Raw genomic sequence first — 17,845 nt, 5'->3', positions numbered from 1 at the left:
GCTACTTTCTCAAAATGCTCGAAGAAGCTCTCTGCCTCTTCGGGAACAAACAAGGGAATGTCCTTCTCCCTAACCCTAACATCTTGTGAGTGTGATACCTGGGTGGTGCTCTCTGGCAACCCATGTTCAATCCTTTGCTCAGCCAAGGTTCTATTCGCTTCTATCTGCATTTGTTTTGTTCTCTCTTTTTCTTTTTCGACCTGGGCTTTTTCTTTTTTCGACCTGGGCTTTTTCTTTTTCTTTCTCTTGTTCCAACTCCAGTTCTCTTATTCTGGTTTTCTCTTTTTCTTTCTCCACCTCTAGTCTCGCTCTCTCTACTTCCAGCCTGGTTTTCTCTTTTTCCTTCTCGGCTTCATTTTTCATCTGGAGTTCTAATTTCATCTTTTCCAGCTGGAACTGTCTCTCCTCACGCTGTTGTTGGATCTGGAGCTCTAACTGGAATCTCTCCAAGCTCCTATTTCGGCTACTCCTACTACTGCGGCTACTCTTGCTGCTCCTACTCGATCCCTGGGATCTCACTTCATCCTGCCCATCATCCTCCTTTCCACTTTCAGCTCCTTTTTGGGCTCCTTGCTCTGCCGCTTCACTTCTGGCTCTCAACTGTCTAAGGATCTCATCCTTCATCCCAGCTACTTTAGATGCTTTCAACCTAATGCCACATTTTTCTGCTATTTGCTTCAATTGATCCCTCGTGCAACCTTCCAAGTCCTCAGGCTTGCCTGACTCCACAAACGCTTGCACCTTATCCATCTTTGTCCTGTGAGTCTTCCCAAGAGAGAGAGTATACACCTGCGGTCACACAGTTTATCTCAGCAGGGGTGTACAAATCCACTCTTGGACAGGGTGTGGGTGTGTCAGTTCACTATCCCGGACGGGCCCCCAATTTATTTTAGACTGTGGGTTGGTTGGTGTTGTCGTCGTCGATCCTTCTCTATGGACAACCCAACCCACAACTCGGCAGAGTGCTTATACTAGGAGATCACCCTTGGCGCTTCTGGCTCTTGGAGAGGGGCTCAGCGTCACACGTTTAGGGGATGCGGCTCCAACACTTAGCCTCGTTGTCACGTGCACACACCCACTCGAGCCGCTGTGACTCCCCACTCTCTCCTTATGAGATATGATCTCCTCAATCCCCTATGACTTACTAGTATTACCTCTTACCCTGTCCACAGCAGTGGTTCTTGGTTCTTTCTCTTTCTCTCTCCTTCTTCACTACTTCCTGGGAAGCCTCACTAGGACAAGGGCAAACACCAGCAAATTGTGACACATTTACTGGACAAAGCACATACACGATACATACACACATATAATAATAATGAATCCTATACTCTATAATATCACAATCAGGTTGCACTCCAACACCTTCAGAACTCTATTATCAGCTTATCAAGTGGTATCCTGTCTCCTGGTTCACCACCTGATACTATTAACCTCCTCAAGTTGGTCAAGCCTACATACACTGTTGCACTATCAGCAAGATAATGTATATATAGAAAACCAGCATTTGAATGCAATAACATATATCAGTATAAATGTTCATTGATACACAACAATGATTAATCGATCACTGTCAGTCCTCGAGCACATATATCTGTAGGTAATCAAGCCTACGACTGCAACTCTAAGCTTCAGAATAAATCACTCCTTGACATAAGAATGCAAACATTCACTCACCTCTCACTGCGTCTTGCACGCTAATGACAACCAAACACTATCAACTCCCTATAAGTAATCCACCAGAACTTCCCCTTCCACCTCTGGAAGTTCACAACCCTAATATCCTTAGGTTCTTCCGGGCTTCACTACCAGGATCCTCTGCAGCTCCTCCAGGCTGCTATCATGAAGTTTCCTTGAGTAACTACGGTGCTTCACCCTTCTGCTAGGTTCCTCCACAGCTCTCTTGGCTGCTACACCATGAAGTTTCCCCGAGCAACTGTAGTACTTCTCCACCTCTACAGAAGCACGTGACACTCCCCTTCACTGCTGCTTCTCCTCACAGCTCGAGGTCCTCTGCTCCACTACCTTGGAGTCTCATCAGCTACTTCATCTGCTGGCTTCGAAGTGCTCAGCAACTTCTTCCCCAAAGAACAAACCTGCAACCCATCGACACTCCAATAAAATGTTCCCCTTAACACATAAACAAAAAATATTCACACAATATGTTTGCCTCAAACCTCTATCTGTTCTCTACATACAGTGAGAGTGGACTCCCCCGTTTTGGGCGGGTCCATACTCCACCTCGCCTGGCGGCGGTCCTCACTCGCTGGGAGGGTCTTCCTACATCCGGAGCCAGGCTCCCTCAGTCGTCCGCCAGCGCTCAGAGGGGGCGCACGTCGCTCCGTGTTCCTCCCTCTCCACTCTCTTATTTCAGGCCTTCTGCCTTATTAAAACATGTCTAACTTATAAATAAACATCGCTACTGTCGCTGGGCACACGACCAAATATAAGCAATCACTATGAACTGGCGTTTATCGTGCTTACCACAGATTAATTGGTCGAGGGCGCTTTCCCTCTGACGGCGTCTGGTCAGGGCGCTCCCACGGCCCACAATAATGCTTCTGGGCGATTTAATATCTGCTCGTCGACCAGGACTTGAGACCACAACGTTCCCAGCTCGATTCCACAGCTGGTACGTCCGCACACTTCTCTTCTCTTCGAGATATATCACTAGGGGTTCCCTTCTGACGGGAGCTCAAACGGAGCGCGGCTTCCCCCTGCGATGTCTGGCACTCAAGTGAGGTCAAGGTCCTCCGGAAGCGAGCCTCACGCCTCCAGCAAAATGTCCACATCTCCTAGCCAGTCATTTATCTGTTTTCTTCTTCATTGCCCATAATCTTAAATTGTTCATTGAATCCACCATACCATTTTTCACATGGGTTATCACCTCAATATTTGCTAGACCTTCTAGTTAGGTCAGGCTTGCTGAATAACTCTCAAGAAGGGAGACTCGTTTCTCCTGCAGGCTGAGATCATAACAGTGACCACAGTGTATTGAACTTTGAGTACTTGGTAGAGCTAGGACTTATCTCCCCCAAAAAAGAACTAGGAATCAAAAGGCTGGCATACCGAAAGGGGAATTATGAACAGATGAGAAGTTTCCTAAGTGAAATACCTTGGGACACAAACCTCAGAGACAAGTCTGTACAGGGTATGATGGACTATGTTACCCAAAAGTGTCAGGAGGCAGTAAACAGGTTCATCCCGGCCCAAAGGGAAAAATCCGAGAAGCATCAGAAGAATCCATGGTATAATAGGGCATGTATCGAAGCGAAGAAACTGAACAAAAAGGCGTGGAGGAACTTCCGGAATAACAGAACACCAGAAAGCAGAGAGAGATACCAGAGAACCAGGAATGAGTACGTCAGGGTGAGAAGAGAAGCAGAGAAAAATTTTGAAAATGATATAGCAAAGAAAGCCAAGACTGAACCAAAGCTACTCCACAGTCACATCAGAAGGAAAACAACAGTGAAAGAACAGGTACTGAAACTTAGAACAGGCGAGGACAGGTATACAGAGAATGACAGAGAGGTGTGTGAGGAACTCAACAAGAGGTTCCAGGAGGTCTTCACAATAGAACAGGGTGAGGTCACTGTGCTAGGAGAAAGGGAGGTAAACCAGGCGGCCTTGGAGGAGTTCGAAATTACGAGAGAGGAGGTCAAGAGACACCTGCTGGATCTGGATGTTAGAAAGGCTGTTGGTCCAGATGAGATCTCACCATGGGTACTGAAAGAGTGTGCAGAAGCACTTTGCTTGCCACTCTCCATAGTGTATAGTAAGTCACTAGAGACGGGAGACCTACCAGAAATATGGAAGACAGCGAATGTGGTCCCAATATACAAAAAGGGCGACAGACAAGAGGCACTGAACTACAGGCCAGTGTCCTTGACTTGTATACCATGCAAGGTGATGGAGAAGATCGTGAGAAAAAACCTGGTAACACATCTGGAGAGAAGGGACTTCGTGACAAATCGCCAACATGGATTCAGGGAGGGTAAATCTTGCCTTACAGGCTTGATAGAATTCTACGATCAGGTGACACAGATTAAGCAAGAAAGAGAGGGCTGGGCGGACTGCATTTTCTTGGATTGTCGGAAAGCCTTTGACACAGTACTGCATAAGAGGCTGGTACATAAGCTGGAGAGACAGGCAGGTGTAGCTGGTAAGGTGCTCCAGTGGATAAGAGAGTATCTAAGCAATAGGAAGCAGAGAGTTACGGTGAGGGGTGAGACCTCCGATTGGCGTGAAGTCACCAGTGGAGTCCCACAGGGCTCTGTACTCGGTCCTATCTTGTTTCTGATATATGTAAATGATCTCCCGGAGGGTATCGATTCATTTCTCTCAATGTTTGCGGACGATGCTAAAATTAGGAGAAGGATTAAAACAGAAGAGGACTGTTTGAGGCTTCAAGAAGACCTAGACAAGCTGAAGGAATGGTCGAACAAATGGTTGTTAGAGTTTAACCCAACCAAATGTAATGTAATGAAGATAGGTGTAGGGAGCAGGAGGCCAGATACAAGGTATCATCTGGGAGAGGAAATTCTTCAGGAGTCAGAGAAGGAAAAAGACTTGGGGGTTGATATCACGCCAGACCTGTCTCCTGCAGCACATATCAAGCGGATAACATCAGCGGCATATGCCAGGCTGGCCAACATACGAACGGCATTCAGAAACTTGTGTAAAGAATCATTCAGAACTTTGTATACCACATATGTCAGGCCAATCCTGGAGTATGCAGCCCCAGCATGGAGTCCATATCTAGTCAAGGATAAGACTAAACTGGAAAAGGTTCAAAGGTTTGCCACCAGACTAGTACCCGAGCTGAGAGGTATGAGCTACGAGGAGAGACTACTGGAATTAAACCTCATTTCGCTGGAAGACAGAAGAGTTAGGGGGGACATGATCACCACATTCAAGATTCTGAAGGGGATTGATAGGGTAGATAAAGACAGTCTATTTAACACAAGAGGAACACGCACAAGGGGACACAGGTGGAAACTGAGTGCCCAAATGATCCACAGAGATATTAGAAAGAACTTTTTTAGTGTCAGAGTGGTTGACAAATGGAATGCATTAGGGGGTGATGTGGTGGAGGCTGACTCCATACACAGTTTCAAGTGTAGATATGACAGAGCCCGATAGGCTCAGGAATCTGTACACCTGTTGATTGACGGTTGAGAGGCGGGACCAAAGAGCCAGAGCTCAACCCCCGCAAACACACATAGGTGAGTACAACTAGGTGAGTACACACAAACACACACACACACACACACACACACACACACAAACACACACAGGGGGGCCTCGTAGCTTGGTGGATAGCGCGCAGGACTCGTAATTCTGTGGCGCGGGTTCGATTCCCGCACGAGGCAGAAACAAATGGCAAAGTTTCTTTCACCCTAAGTGCCCCTGTTACCTAGCAGTAAATAGGTACCTGGGAGCTAGTCAGCTGTCACGGGCTGCTTCTTGGGGTGTGTGTGTGTGGTGTGAAAAAAAAGAAAAAAAAAAAAAAAAAAAAAAAAAAAAAAAAAAAAAAAAGTAGTTAGTAAACAGTTGATTGACAGTTGAGAGGCGGGCCGAAAGAGCAAAGCTCAACCCCCGTAAAAACACAACTAGTAAACACACACACACACACACACACACACACACACACACACACAGGGCTACTATGTAGTGAGGAAAGGGAGAGAAGGGAGAGGAGGAGGTGGTGTAGCTTTGCTAATAAGAGAAGGTTGGAATTTCGAAGAGATGGTAATTTAGAACTGTGAATGTTTCAGTGACTACATATCAGGTACCATAGCAACTGGAGGACAGAAAATTATAGTAGTAGTCATATATAACCCCCCACAGAATGTCAGAAGACCCAGACAGGATTATGATAGAAACAACTTGAACACCATCAATATAATAGAGAGGGCAGCTTCTGTGGCTAGCAGGAACGGATCCAGACTACTAATCATGAGAGACTTCAACCATGGGAAGATAGATTGGGGGAACAGAGACCCACATGGAGGCCCAGACACATGGAGAGCTAAGCTGCTGGATGTGGCAACAAGAAACTTTCTAAGTCAACACGTCAAGGGACCGACAAGAAGGAGAGGAGGGGATGAACAAGCCTTGCTTGATCTGATATTTACCCTAAATGAGTCGGATATACGGGAAGTTAATTTGGAAGCCCCCTTGGGAATGAGTGATCATAGTGTATTGAGCTTTGAGTACCTGGTTGAGCTAGGAATTTTCACCCCCAAAAAAGAACTGGGAAACAAAGGGCTGGCCTACTGAAAGGGAAACTATGAGGAGATGAATATATTCCTCTGGGATATACATTAGGACACATAACTCAGAACCAAGTCCGTACAAGACATGATGGACTATGTCACCCAAAAATGTCAGGAGGCTGTAAGCAGGTTTGTCCTAGCCCTACAGCAAAAAACAGAGAAGCAAAGGAAGAATCCGTAGTTTAATAGGGAATGTATGAAAGCAAAGGAGCTGAACAAAAGGGCATGGAGGAACTTCCGTAATAGCAGAACACCAGAAAGTAGAGAGAGATACCAGAGAACCAGGAACGAGTATGTTAGTGTGAGAAGAGCAGCTGAGAAAAGGTATGAAAATGATATAGCTAATAAAGCCAAGACCGAACCAAAGCTACTACACAGTCACATCAGGAGGAAGACAACAGTGAAGGAACAGGTGATGAAACTTCGGGTGGGCAGGTACACAGAGAATGACAAAGAGGTGTATGCAGAACTCAACAAAAGGTTCCAGGAGGTCTTTACAATAGGACAGGGAGAAGTCACGGCGCTTGGAGAGGTGGCAGCAAACCAGGTGACCTTGGAAAGGTTCGAAATTACAAGAGATGAGGTCAAGAAGAACCTATTGGAGCTGGATGTGAGAAAAGCTGTTGGGCCGGACGAAATCTCACCATGGGTATTGAAAGAGTGTGCAGGAGCACTTTGCTAGCCACTCTCCATAGTGTATGGTAGGTCACTGGAAACGGGAGACCTACCAGAAATATGGAAGACTGCTAATGTAGTACCAATATACAAAAAGGGTGACAGACAAGAGGCACTGAACTGCAGGCCAGTGTCCTTAACTTGAATACCATGAAAGGTGACGGAGAAGATTGTGAGAAAAAACCTAGTAACACAACTGAAGAGAGGAGCCTTCGTGACAACCCATCAACATGGGTTCAGGTAGGGTAAATCTTACCTTACAGGCTTGATAGAATTCTATGATCAGGTGACAAAGATTAAGCAAGAAAGAGAAGGATGGGCGGACTGCATTTTGTCCTAGTCTTTGACTACATGATGGAATTCAAACTTGTGACCATGGCACAAGAGGTCTGGGAAAAGAGAGTTGACTACAAGAAAGGAGACTACAGGAGGATAAGGGACTGTCTGGGAGAAGTGCAGTGGGAGGAAGAAGTTAGAGGAAAAAGCAGTCCAAGATATGATGGACCTAGTCATATGGAGTTGCCAGGAGGCCGAAGAGAGATTTATACCAACAGTAAAGGAAAATAAGTAAGAGAGAATATAATAACCCATGGTTTAATAGAGTGTCAGAAATAAAAAATGGCCAGCAGGCGGGAGTGGAGGAAGTACAGAAGACAAAGGCCTGAGGACTACAGGATCAGATGCAACAGAGCTAGGAGCGATTACATTGACATAAGAAGAAATCGGAAAGAAACTACGAGAACGATATTGCGATCAAAGCGAAAAAGCAACCTAAAATACTACACAGCCATATAAGAAGAAAAATGTCAGTGAACGACTAAGTGACAAGACTAAGGAAAACAGAGGGGTCATGTACAGAAAGTGTACAAGGAAATATGCAAGGTAATCTGCGAGGCACTGAATGCAGTTTTTATGGAGTGTTCACAACCGAGCCTGAGCAGCTCCCACTGTTAGAAGAGATTGCTCTAGATGAAAGACTATCAGATATAGAGGTGACCGCAGAGGAGGTAATGAAACAGTTTTTTTTTTTGTTGAAGATATATACAAGAGTTGTTACATTCTTGTACAGCCACTAGTACGCGTAGCGTTTCGGGCAGGTCCCTGGAATACGATCCCCTGCCGCGAAGAATCGTTTTTTCATCCAAGTACACATTTTACTGTTGCGTTAAACAGAGGCTACAGTTAAGGAATTGCGCCCAGTAAGTCCTCCCCGGCCAGGATACGAACCCATGACATAGCGCTCGCGGATCGCCAGGCGAGTGTTTTACCACTACACCACGGAGACTGCAAAGTTGACAACACTGGACGCAACTAAAGCAGTTGGACCAGACAAAGTATCACAGTGGATACTAAATGAAGCAGCGCAGGCCTTCAGCATGCCTCTGGCAAGGATCTTTAATGAATCATTAATGTCGGGAGAATTGCCCTATTGCTAGATGAGGGCAAATGTTGTACAAATTTTCAAGAAAGGTGATAGGGAGGAAGCACTTAATTATAGACCTGTATCAGTGACAAGCATCACCTGTAAAATACTTGAGAGAATAATTAGGCTACGACTGGTTGCACTTCTGGAAAACGTTAAGCTTGTAAACAAACATCAACATGGGTTCTGGAAAGGGAAATCTTGCCTAACAAACCTTCTGGAATTCTAAGATAAAATAACGAGAATAAGATAGGACAGAGAAGGCTGGGCAGACTGCATATTTCTGGACTGCCAAAAAGCCTTTGAAACAGTACCGCACATGAGACTGCTATTCAATCTCGAGAGGCAGGCGGGGGTGGGGGGAAAGGTCCTAGCATGGATAAGGAACTACCTAACAGGAAGGAGCCAAAGAGTTACGGTAAGGGGCGAGAACTCGGACTGGCGAACAGTAACAAGTGGAGTACCTCAAGGATCAGTGCTGAGACCAATTCTATTTCTAATATATGTTAACGACATGTTTACAGGAGTAGAGTCCTACATGTCAATATTCGCGGATGATGCATAGTTGATAAGAGTTGTGACAGATGAGGATTGTAGGATCCTCCAAGAGGACCTGAACAGGTTGCAGAGATGGTCAGAGAAATGGCTACTGGAGTTCAACACGAGCAAATGTAAAGTTATGGAAATGTGACTAGGTGATAGGAAACCAAAGGGACAGTACACAATTAAGGAAAAACTGCCTACCTGTGACGACGCGAGAAAGAGACCTGGGTGTGGACGTAGCACCTAATCTATCTCCTGAGGCACATATAAATAGGATAAAGACAGCAGTGTATTCTACACTGGCAAAAGTTAGAACATCATTCAGAAACCTAAGTAAGGAGCCGGCGACTGAGCGGACAGAACATTGGACGCATGATCTTGTGGTTCTGGGTTCGATCCCGGGCGCCGGCGAGAAACAATGGGCAGAGTTTCTTTTACCCTGATGGTCCTGTTACCTAGCAGTAAATAGGTACCTAGGAGTTAGTCAGCTGTGACGGGCTGCTTCCTGGGGGTAGAGGCCTGGTCGAGGACCGGGCCGCGGGGACACTAAGCCTCGAAATCATCTCAAGATAACCTCAAGATAAGGAGGCATTTAGAGCCCTTTACACTGCCTACGTGAGGCTAGAATGCTGCCTCATCATGGAGTCCCCATCTGTAGAAGCACATAAGGAAACTGGAAAAGGTTCAGAAGTTTGCAATGAGACTCGTCCCAGAGTTACGAGTGATGGGGAAATGAAGAGCGCCTGAAGAAACTGTGCCCTACGACACTAGAAAGAAGGGAGTGGGGGGATATGATAGGAACGTACAAAATACTCAGGGGGTTGACAATGTGGACATAGACGAAATGTTCACACGGAATAGTAACAGAACTAGGGGACATGGGTGGATGCTGGAAACTCAGATGATTCACAAAGATGTTAGGAAATGTTCTTTTAGCGTGAGAGTAGTGCAAAAATGGAATGTACTTAAGGAGCAGTTTGTGGAAGGAAATTCTATTCATCATGTTTAAACTAGGTATGATAGGGAAATAGGACCGGAGTTATTGCTGTAAACAACCGATGGCTCGAAAGGCGGGATACAAAAGTTAATGTTTGATCCTGCAGACACAAATAGGTGAGAACAAATTGGTGAGTACACACACACACACATATTTCTCTCTATATCTATCACGTTCTCTCTTTCTTTCTCTCTCTCTCTCTCTCTCTCTCTCTCTCTCTCTCTCTCTCTCTCTCTCTCTCTCTCTCTCTCTCTCTCTCTCTCTCTCTCTCTCTCTCTCTCTCTCTCTCTTTCTCTTTTAGTCGGTCGAGTCACTTGGGCTGCACGGTAGAGCGACGGTCTCACTTCATGCAGGTCGGAGTTCAATCCCCAACCGTCTAAGTGATTTTGCACCATCACTTTCCCCGTCCCATCCCAAATCATTATCCTGATCCCTTCCAAGCGCAATATAGTCGTAATGACTTGGCGTTTTCCCATGATAATTTCCTTCTCTCTTAGTCTGTCTGTCTGTTTGTTTGTCTGTCCTCCTCTCTATATATCTATCTTTAAATCTAACTATGTATATCTGTTGGTCTATGTTTCTATTGTGACGGTGTCCACCCCTATATTTCTTCCTTCCCAGCTTAGAAGAGTCATATCTCCGTAGCCTAAGTATTCTGTGATGTACAGGGAACATTTTCATGTGTGGGAAAGCATGGAGCGGGATTAAGCTGGCTGTAAAATGGCCAGCTAAGTTTGATAATGCAAGGGCATTATGCCTTTTGAGGCACAGGACGGTGTCGAGCCAACCTGTTTCCCGCCAAGACGTCCTGACGCTTCCCGGCACCTAATTGGCCAGGTGACATCACGTGCCGGAAGTGACCAATGACGAGAGCCCTCGGGCGGTGTGACGTCACCAGGCAGGGGGCTGGGGGGGGGGGGGTCGGCGGCTGGCGCTGGGGCGGGAAGAGTACGTCACGCGCCGTCATAGAGGGAAGACGCGCTTGGTTGAGCTTCGGATCTGGAGAGCCCTTACCAGTAGATTCCAGCTTCGCTTCGATTCTGCAGACAGTCTGAGAGGCCATCCAACTTCTGTGGAGTGCTCAGAAGCAAGGACGGGCCGGATTGGAGAGCCAAGAGCTCTATCAAGAGTCTGCAGCAGAGGGAACGTTGGGATGGTGTCGTCCGGGACGCCCAGAGGACCAGTATTCCACATCAAGCGAAAAGCTACGGCCGGGCCAAATCTACTGGCAGTGAGGCGAGCGGAAGCTGTGCTGGACTGCGAGGTGTCGACAGTGCCAGGGAGAGTGGAGGAGGACGATGGAAGTACCTGTCTTCAGTACCCTGGAGAATAGGAAGAGGAAGGCAGTACCTGTTGGGAATTAGCACGGTGAGGACGCGTTACCACGAAGGCGACGGAGGAACCTGTGTGTGTGGTGGGAACTAGTCGTCGGCAGAGCAGACGCCAGGACCAGGAACCTCAACATTCCTCAACAGAGGACGAGTCAGCTTCGCGGTTGGAGTGAAATAAGGTAGATAATTGTCCCTCCCTCCCTTTACCCCTTTTGATCTAGGCGAGCTAGAGTATTTTATATGTAGTGAATATTTCTACTCATAATTGTATTGTCTAAGTGACAGGATATTAGGCTAGGAGCCAAAAACTCATTTAGGCATGAGTTGGTGTGTGTTAGCATTAAGGCGGGGATGTAAGTGATCCTGGAGGTGGTAGCTGGTGTGCAAAGAGCCGGCAACGAACTCTGAAGCGCCCAGCTGATTGCATCGCTAGAGGCGTGGAAAAGTCATGACGTCTGACAGTCAGAGGTATCAGCTGATCGTGTTGCCAGAGGCGCGAGGTTGTGCCTGCCGCCTGACGAGTGGACCCAGTCAGCTGACCAGAAGCCGTGTTGCCAGAAGTCGTGCCACGAGGAGTGTTGCCGCCAGCGGATGATATCCCCCCTTTTGACATTTCTTTATACAATTATATGTGTATATATTCTTGTGCTTCAGTAAACTTTTAAACTAACTGATGAGTTTAAGTGAGCCTCCATTCTCTAGGGATATATATATATATATATATATATATATATATATATATATATACATATATATGTCGTACCTAGTAGCCAGAACTCACTTCTGAGCCTACTATGCAAGGCCCGATTTGCCTAATAAGCCAAGTTTTCATGAATTAATTGCTTTTCGACTACCTAACCTACCTAACCTAACCTAACCTAACTTTTTCGGCTACCTAACCTAACCTAACCTATAAAGATAGGTTAAGTTAGGTTAGGTAGGGTTGGTTAGGTTCAGTCATATATCTACGTTAATTTTAACTCCAATAAAAAAAAATTGACCTCTTACATAATGAAATGGGTTGCTTTATCATTTCATAAGAAAAAAATTTGAGAAAATATATTAATTCAGGAAAACTTGGCTTATTAGGCAAATCGGGCCTTGCATTGTAGGCTGAAAAGTGAGTTCTGGCTACTAGGTACGACATATATATATATATATATATATATATATATATATATATATATATATATATATATATATATATATATATGTATATATTTATGAAACCATTAGTGACACCTTGTACTGCACATGATATTGCATCCTTGATTAAGATAACCATTAAGATAACCACTGGCGTGTTGCTGGGACACAAGCATAAACACCCAGCTGGCGACCAGAGTAGACCAGCTGTCCAAGAAAGCGTTTCAGTGTCAGGACGGACAGGTTTAGGTGAGTTATAGGAAGCTTGAACCTCCCAACTCTCTAGGGGTGTATAAGGCCAGCCTTTGGTTGACTGGGGGAGCCCAAGGGCGAGCAGTGGCGCCCGGTACTGTGGGGCTAAGACCCGTGGGACGACCCCAACCACAGGTTGGAAGGGGGTGAACGTCTGACACTAACTACATCTATATGCCTCTCTATGCGTATATCTCTATCTATCGATCTATCTATATCTGCTACATGTGCACTTATATATTCCATACTAAAACATCTTCAATATTCTAATATAGGGTTGTTCAAGGTGTCATTATAATCTACAGTTAGCAAGAGATTTCGGCTCATATGAAGGAAAAGATTACATGGTTTGCACACTAATGGTCCAGTTCAACCCAACCTCTTGATTAGAGTTTTTGTAACTCTGTGGACCATCGTTCCTATATGGACGTAATGGACATTTAGACAGTAGAATTTTGTACTATTCGCTTTATGGAATCCGACAAAAATAAATCTGAAACAAAACTCAAATATTCCAAGGCCTATTATAACACACATGTATTATATTAGGCTTCAGATAGAGTGTATTAGCCCTAAGAAGGTGAGGTTAGGTTACGTTACGTTTTCTATGCAACATCAATTAAAAAACTTTTCCGATTTGTCAAAATTCAATAGTAACGATTTCTGCTTTCTAATTGGATTTTACCTTAATATATGTACGATGGTCCAAATCATTACGTATAGTACTAGGAGGATGGGATGCTTAATTTAACATAACATTAAACTTATGTATAGTATCAGAGAGAGAATGTCTTTCTGTCTGTCTGTCTGTCTGTCTGTCTGTCTTTCTGTTCAAAATTAGAGGCCGCAGAGTTGAGGCCTCGCCAACACAAAAGAAAGAACACTTTCCATTGTCAGAAAGAATGGTCTTGGCAGAGACAGACAGACAATAGGTAGATGGATGGATAGACGGATAGGTAGATAGATAGGTAGATAGATGATTGGATAGATAAATATATTGACTAATAGACTCAAAGTTAACTTACTGATCACTTTGACTTATAACTTGACTAATGAAAATTATTTCATTAGTGCAGAAGGTTGTTGTTGGTACAGTTCACGCACCCATACATAGTGGAGTTTGTGCTGCTTGGAGGACTGGGCTGCTTGGATCAGGTTGAGGAGGACTAAGGTAGCGGAGCGAAGGATAGAGATCATGGCACAGCTCACAGCTCGAGAGGAGGCGACGGGAGTGGATCCATCTCAAGAGGAGCCGTCCCGAGGAGAGCCGTCGCAAGGTGAACCGTCCCGACTAGAGCCACCCCAAGCGCCTACCAATGTGGAGGGAATTCACGGTGAACATGGGAGCAGTGGAAGGTCCAGCTGTAGTAAGAGGAGCCTGCAGCTGGAAATAATGAAGATTCAACTGGAAGCCCAGCTGCGACGAGAGGAGAGAGAAGCACGGCTGCAGCTGCAGCGAGAGGAACGTGCAGCTGAGCTGCAGCGAGAGGAACGTGCAGCTGAGCTGCAGCGAGAGGAACGTGCAGCTGAGCTGCAGCGAGAGGAGCGTGAGCGAGAAGCTCGGCTGCAGCGGGAAGAAGGAGAGAGACAACTGCGACTGGAGGAGATAAAGGCAAAGAAAGAAGTCGAATTGCGTCGCGTTGAGCGTGGTCTGCCCTCACTGCCTGCACGGCGGGATGACCTCAAGGTAAGGGAACGTGACTTACCTACGTTCGAACCACAAGAAGCTGAGGCGTTCTTCGAACACTTTGAACGGATAGCAACTCTGAAGGAGTGGCCGGAAGATGATTGGGCTGCTCTGGTCCAGGGCAGGTTGACTGGTGAGGCCTGGGAAGCCTACAACATGCTGGACCTAGAGGAGTGTACTAGTTACGACGCAATTAAGAATGCGGTGCTCCATTCATTCCGGCTGACTCCGGAAGATGTACCGGAAGCGGATCAGAGAGTGTACGAGAGCGTCGGGAAAGACTTACGCCGAGACCGCCAGGGATATGGAACGGAAATTCCTACGATGGTTGAAGGCGGAGGAAGCGGAGTCGGCAGGATGATATCAAACGACTGATAGTGATGGAGAAGTTTATGTCAGTGCTCCATCCTGAGTTGCGAGTAAGGGTGAGAGAAGCAGGTATTAAGGACCTGAAGGCTGCAGCGGACCGAGCCGACATGTTGGAGGAGGCACTACATATCAGGAGGGAGGGGCCGCCCAGACACTCGCCTTACCCCAGGTCGGGAGGGAACCTTATGAGTTCAGGAGGAGCGAGGACGGGTGGGGACTCTCCCAAGAATAGCGTGCCCGATAAAGTAACCCGGTTCAAGAGCTCAAGGGAGGCGGGGAGGAAGCCCAAGCTGTGAGCAGTGGACCTAGCTCGGGAGCAAGTGCTGCAGTCCCGGATACGACGACAGGGAGTCCAAGGAGGACCCAGGGGACGTCTGCAATTGGTACTGCCAGGTGGACTGGTGAGTGGCCGCCCAGGGGAGGCAGCCGATGCTTCAACTGTGGTGTGAGAGGACATTATGCCCGCGAGTGTGAGGAGCACCAAAGGAATATGGGACTAATGTTGGAAGAGGAGAGAGTGTTTGTTCACACTCCATATTATAGTGGACCCAACGTGAATGGTTGGGAAATGAAGTTGGGTGAACATCCTTCGTTTTCGGGGCCAACGTGAAGTTTGGAAAGTCAGACCCAGTGGAGGTTGCCGTTCTTCGAGATATGGGTACTGACATAAGTATGGTAACCAGGAGTATTCTTCCCAAGGAATTTAATGATTCACCTGTGGGAGTGGTGATGGATATGCAGTGTGGGGGAGGAATACAGGTTGCACTTCACGAAGTACAGCTGATTGCCGACTGCGGAGTCGAGAAAGCTACAGTAGCTGTAGCCCCTAAGTTACCCCTAGAGCATGTACAAATGGTGCTGGGTAATGACCTCGGAGGAGGCAGGATACAACCCGATTGGGCAAGAGTGCCTATGTTGCAAGCAGCGGTACAACCTTGTCAGGTGAGGTATCGGTCGTTCCAGATGGTAATGAGGAAGCCGACTTCGCCAGGGGAAACGTCGCCAGAGACGACGACAACGAGAGCGAGAGTGCAGAGAGGTCATCGGAGGTCGTGGAAAACCCCGACGAGGACCTCCGACTAAGCCAGATGATGCGTGTGGAGGAGTGGCGAGGAGCAGCTGTACAACGCCTGGGGCGGTGAAGAGGCTGCAGACCGCACTCCCTCCACACAGAAACGTAAATAAAGTAAGCTCAGTGGATGGGCGAACGGCAGTGAGGGGCAGAGTGGAGGAGCCACGACGCAGTGCACCCTATGCCGGCCAGATGAATAGTGGTAGGTGCAAGATGAACCACCGTGGGTGAGGTGAGCCACAGGGAGGTGGATGAGCCCAACCACGAACCGAAGAAGACGTCTGCAGGGAAGAGAATCTCATGGAGGAGTGAAGATGTTCGTCGGGAACGAAGGAGCGAATGGTATAGGAAAGGCAATACGAAGAAAGCAGGGAATAGGTACACCCAGGGTAGGCACCAGCCTAACCAGAGGGTCATTGGGCCATCGCAAAAGCCTAGTGTAGGAGAGTGGAAGCCGCTGGATGGAGTACAGGTGACAAGTGCACTGTGAGGAGAAAACGCACCTATGGGAGAAAAGGAACCGAGAAGAGAGAGATTGGCGAAGAGGAGCTCATGAGAGGAAACATGGAGTACCTTGTAGGACGCAGTGGAAGTGCACGACGCGGTGGAGGCGCTGCATGCACTGAATCTTACAATGGAAACGAGCCGTGGGAGTACACTCGTGGCCATGGAGAGAAGATTTCTTATAGGTGTTCAGGGAACACCCATCACAACCCGGTCCTATGCGAGGTGGAGATATAATGAGGCAAGTGGACTGGCAAGGTGGTACGAGCCACGTCATCAACTGGAGGAGTGACACTTCAGGAACGGAGGGAGCAAGAGTATAGGTTGCCCTCTTGAGTGCTGCTCTTCTGATATGACTCTTATTTTAAGGGGAGGGGTATGTTACGGTGCCCTCTCCTATTTCTTTCGTTTGCCGGCTTAATGAGTCATATCAGCTCTCCCTACGGATTCTCTGAGGTTCAGGGAGTCTAATGATATATGTGGCGACCAGACCGGCTGCCAGTTAAGGGAGAACGTTACATTATAAGTTGTAAATAAGGGGAAATTGGCGTCCTAATATAAAATAAAAAAGTATCCCCTAATGCAGATATGACCTTTTGGAAGGGACACTAGCCGATCGCGGATTGGCCGACTTAGGTCGCGGGCGACCAATCAGGGCCCGCCGTGACGTCACCGAGTGCCCCGGGCGGCGCCAACGTCAGAGTCGACCTGACCTTGGAAGCGACAGGACGCACCTCGGTCAGCTCTCAAGGATTAGAGGCTCTACAAGCCTTTCTTAGTGGATTATTGCTGGCTATCGCAGCCCATCGGATATATTGGAGACCCCGCGCTTCTGGGAAGCAAAAAGGAACCAAGTTTATTGAGCGAAAGAGGGCCAAACTTGGAAAACATTCGGCGACGACGCTGGACGTTGGGGGCCTGAAAAGGTGTGGCGGGTAAGCCTAGCTGTGACCGGGTCACATCCACTGAGGGTTTTGGAAGGACGACACCGTGCCTAGGACAAGGAGCAACGCCTTGTGGAAGGGGCGAGTGAGGGAAAATAGTGATTAGCTCAGCGCCTATCGATGAACCAGGATTGGGGTAGCTGAATCTCAGGGATTGGAACGGTGACGACGCGAAGGCTCCACGACACCTGAGGTCCTGTGGAACGTTCCTGGATCGTCGAGGATCGACTCAGGAAGCGTGGGAACCTCACACCATCGAGGGACCGGCGTCGTGAGCCAGGAATGTAAGGTAGATCATTTTCCCTCCCATTACCCCTTGTGTGAGTAGGCTAGTTAGGCCACAATATTTACTTATGTATGTGGCAACAGGACATTAATACTTTAGTAGTAGAATAGGCTGCAAGGCAGCTTTGTGTCCAGGACTGTCAGAGAGGACAGTGTGTATGGATGGCAGGACAGTGAAGAAGAGGCGCCGACGTGGTGAAGAGGCCCTTCTGTGAGAGAGTGTGGGACTCCTGTCTTTCTGCCCAGTTGAAGGAGTGTTGGAGGTCGTGGAAGAAGAGGCTGACGATCTCCAGACTTATTATCCTTATTTTCATATTCATGTATTACTTTTGATTGTATGTG

The sequence above is a fragment of the Procambarus clarkii genome, chromosome 61, assembly GCF_040958095.1.
Source record: "Procambarus clarkii isolate CNS0578487 chromosome 61, FALCON_Pclarkii_2.0, whole genome shotgun sequence".
Lineage (NCBI taxonomy): Eukaryota > Metazoa > Arthropoda > Malacostraca > Decapoda > Cambaridae > Procambarus > Procambarus clarkii.
Note: the sequence above shows the minus strand (reverse complement) of the source record.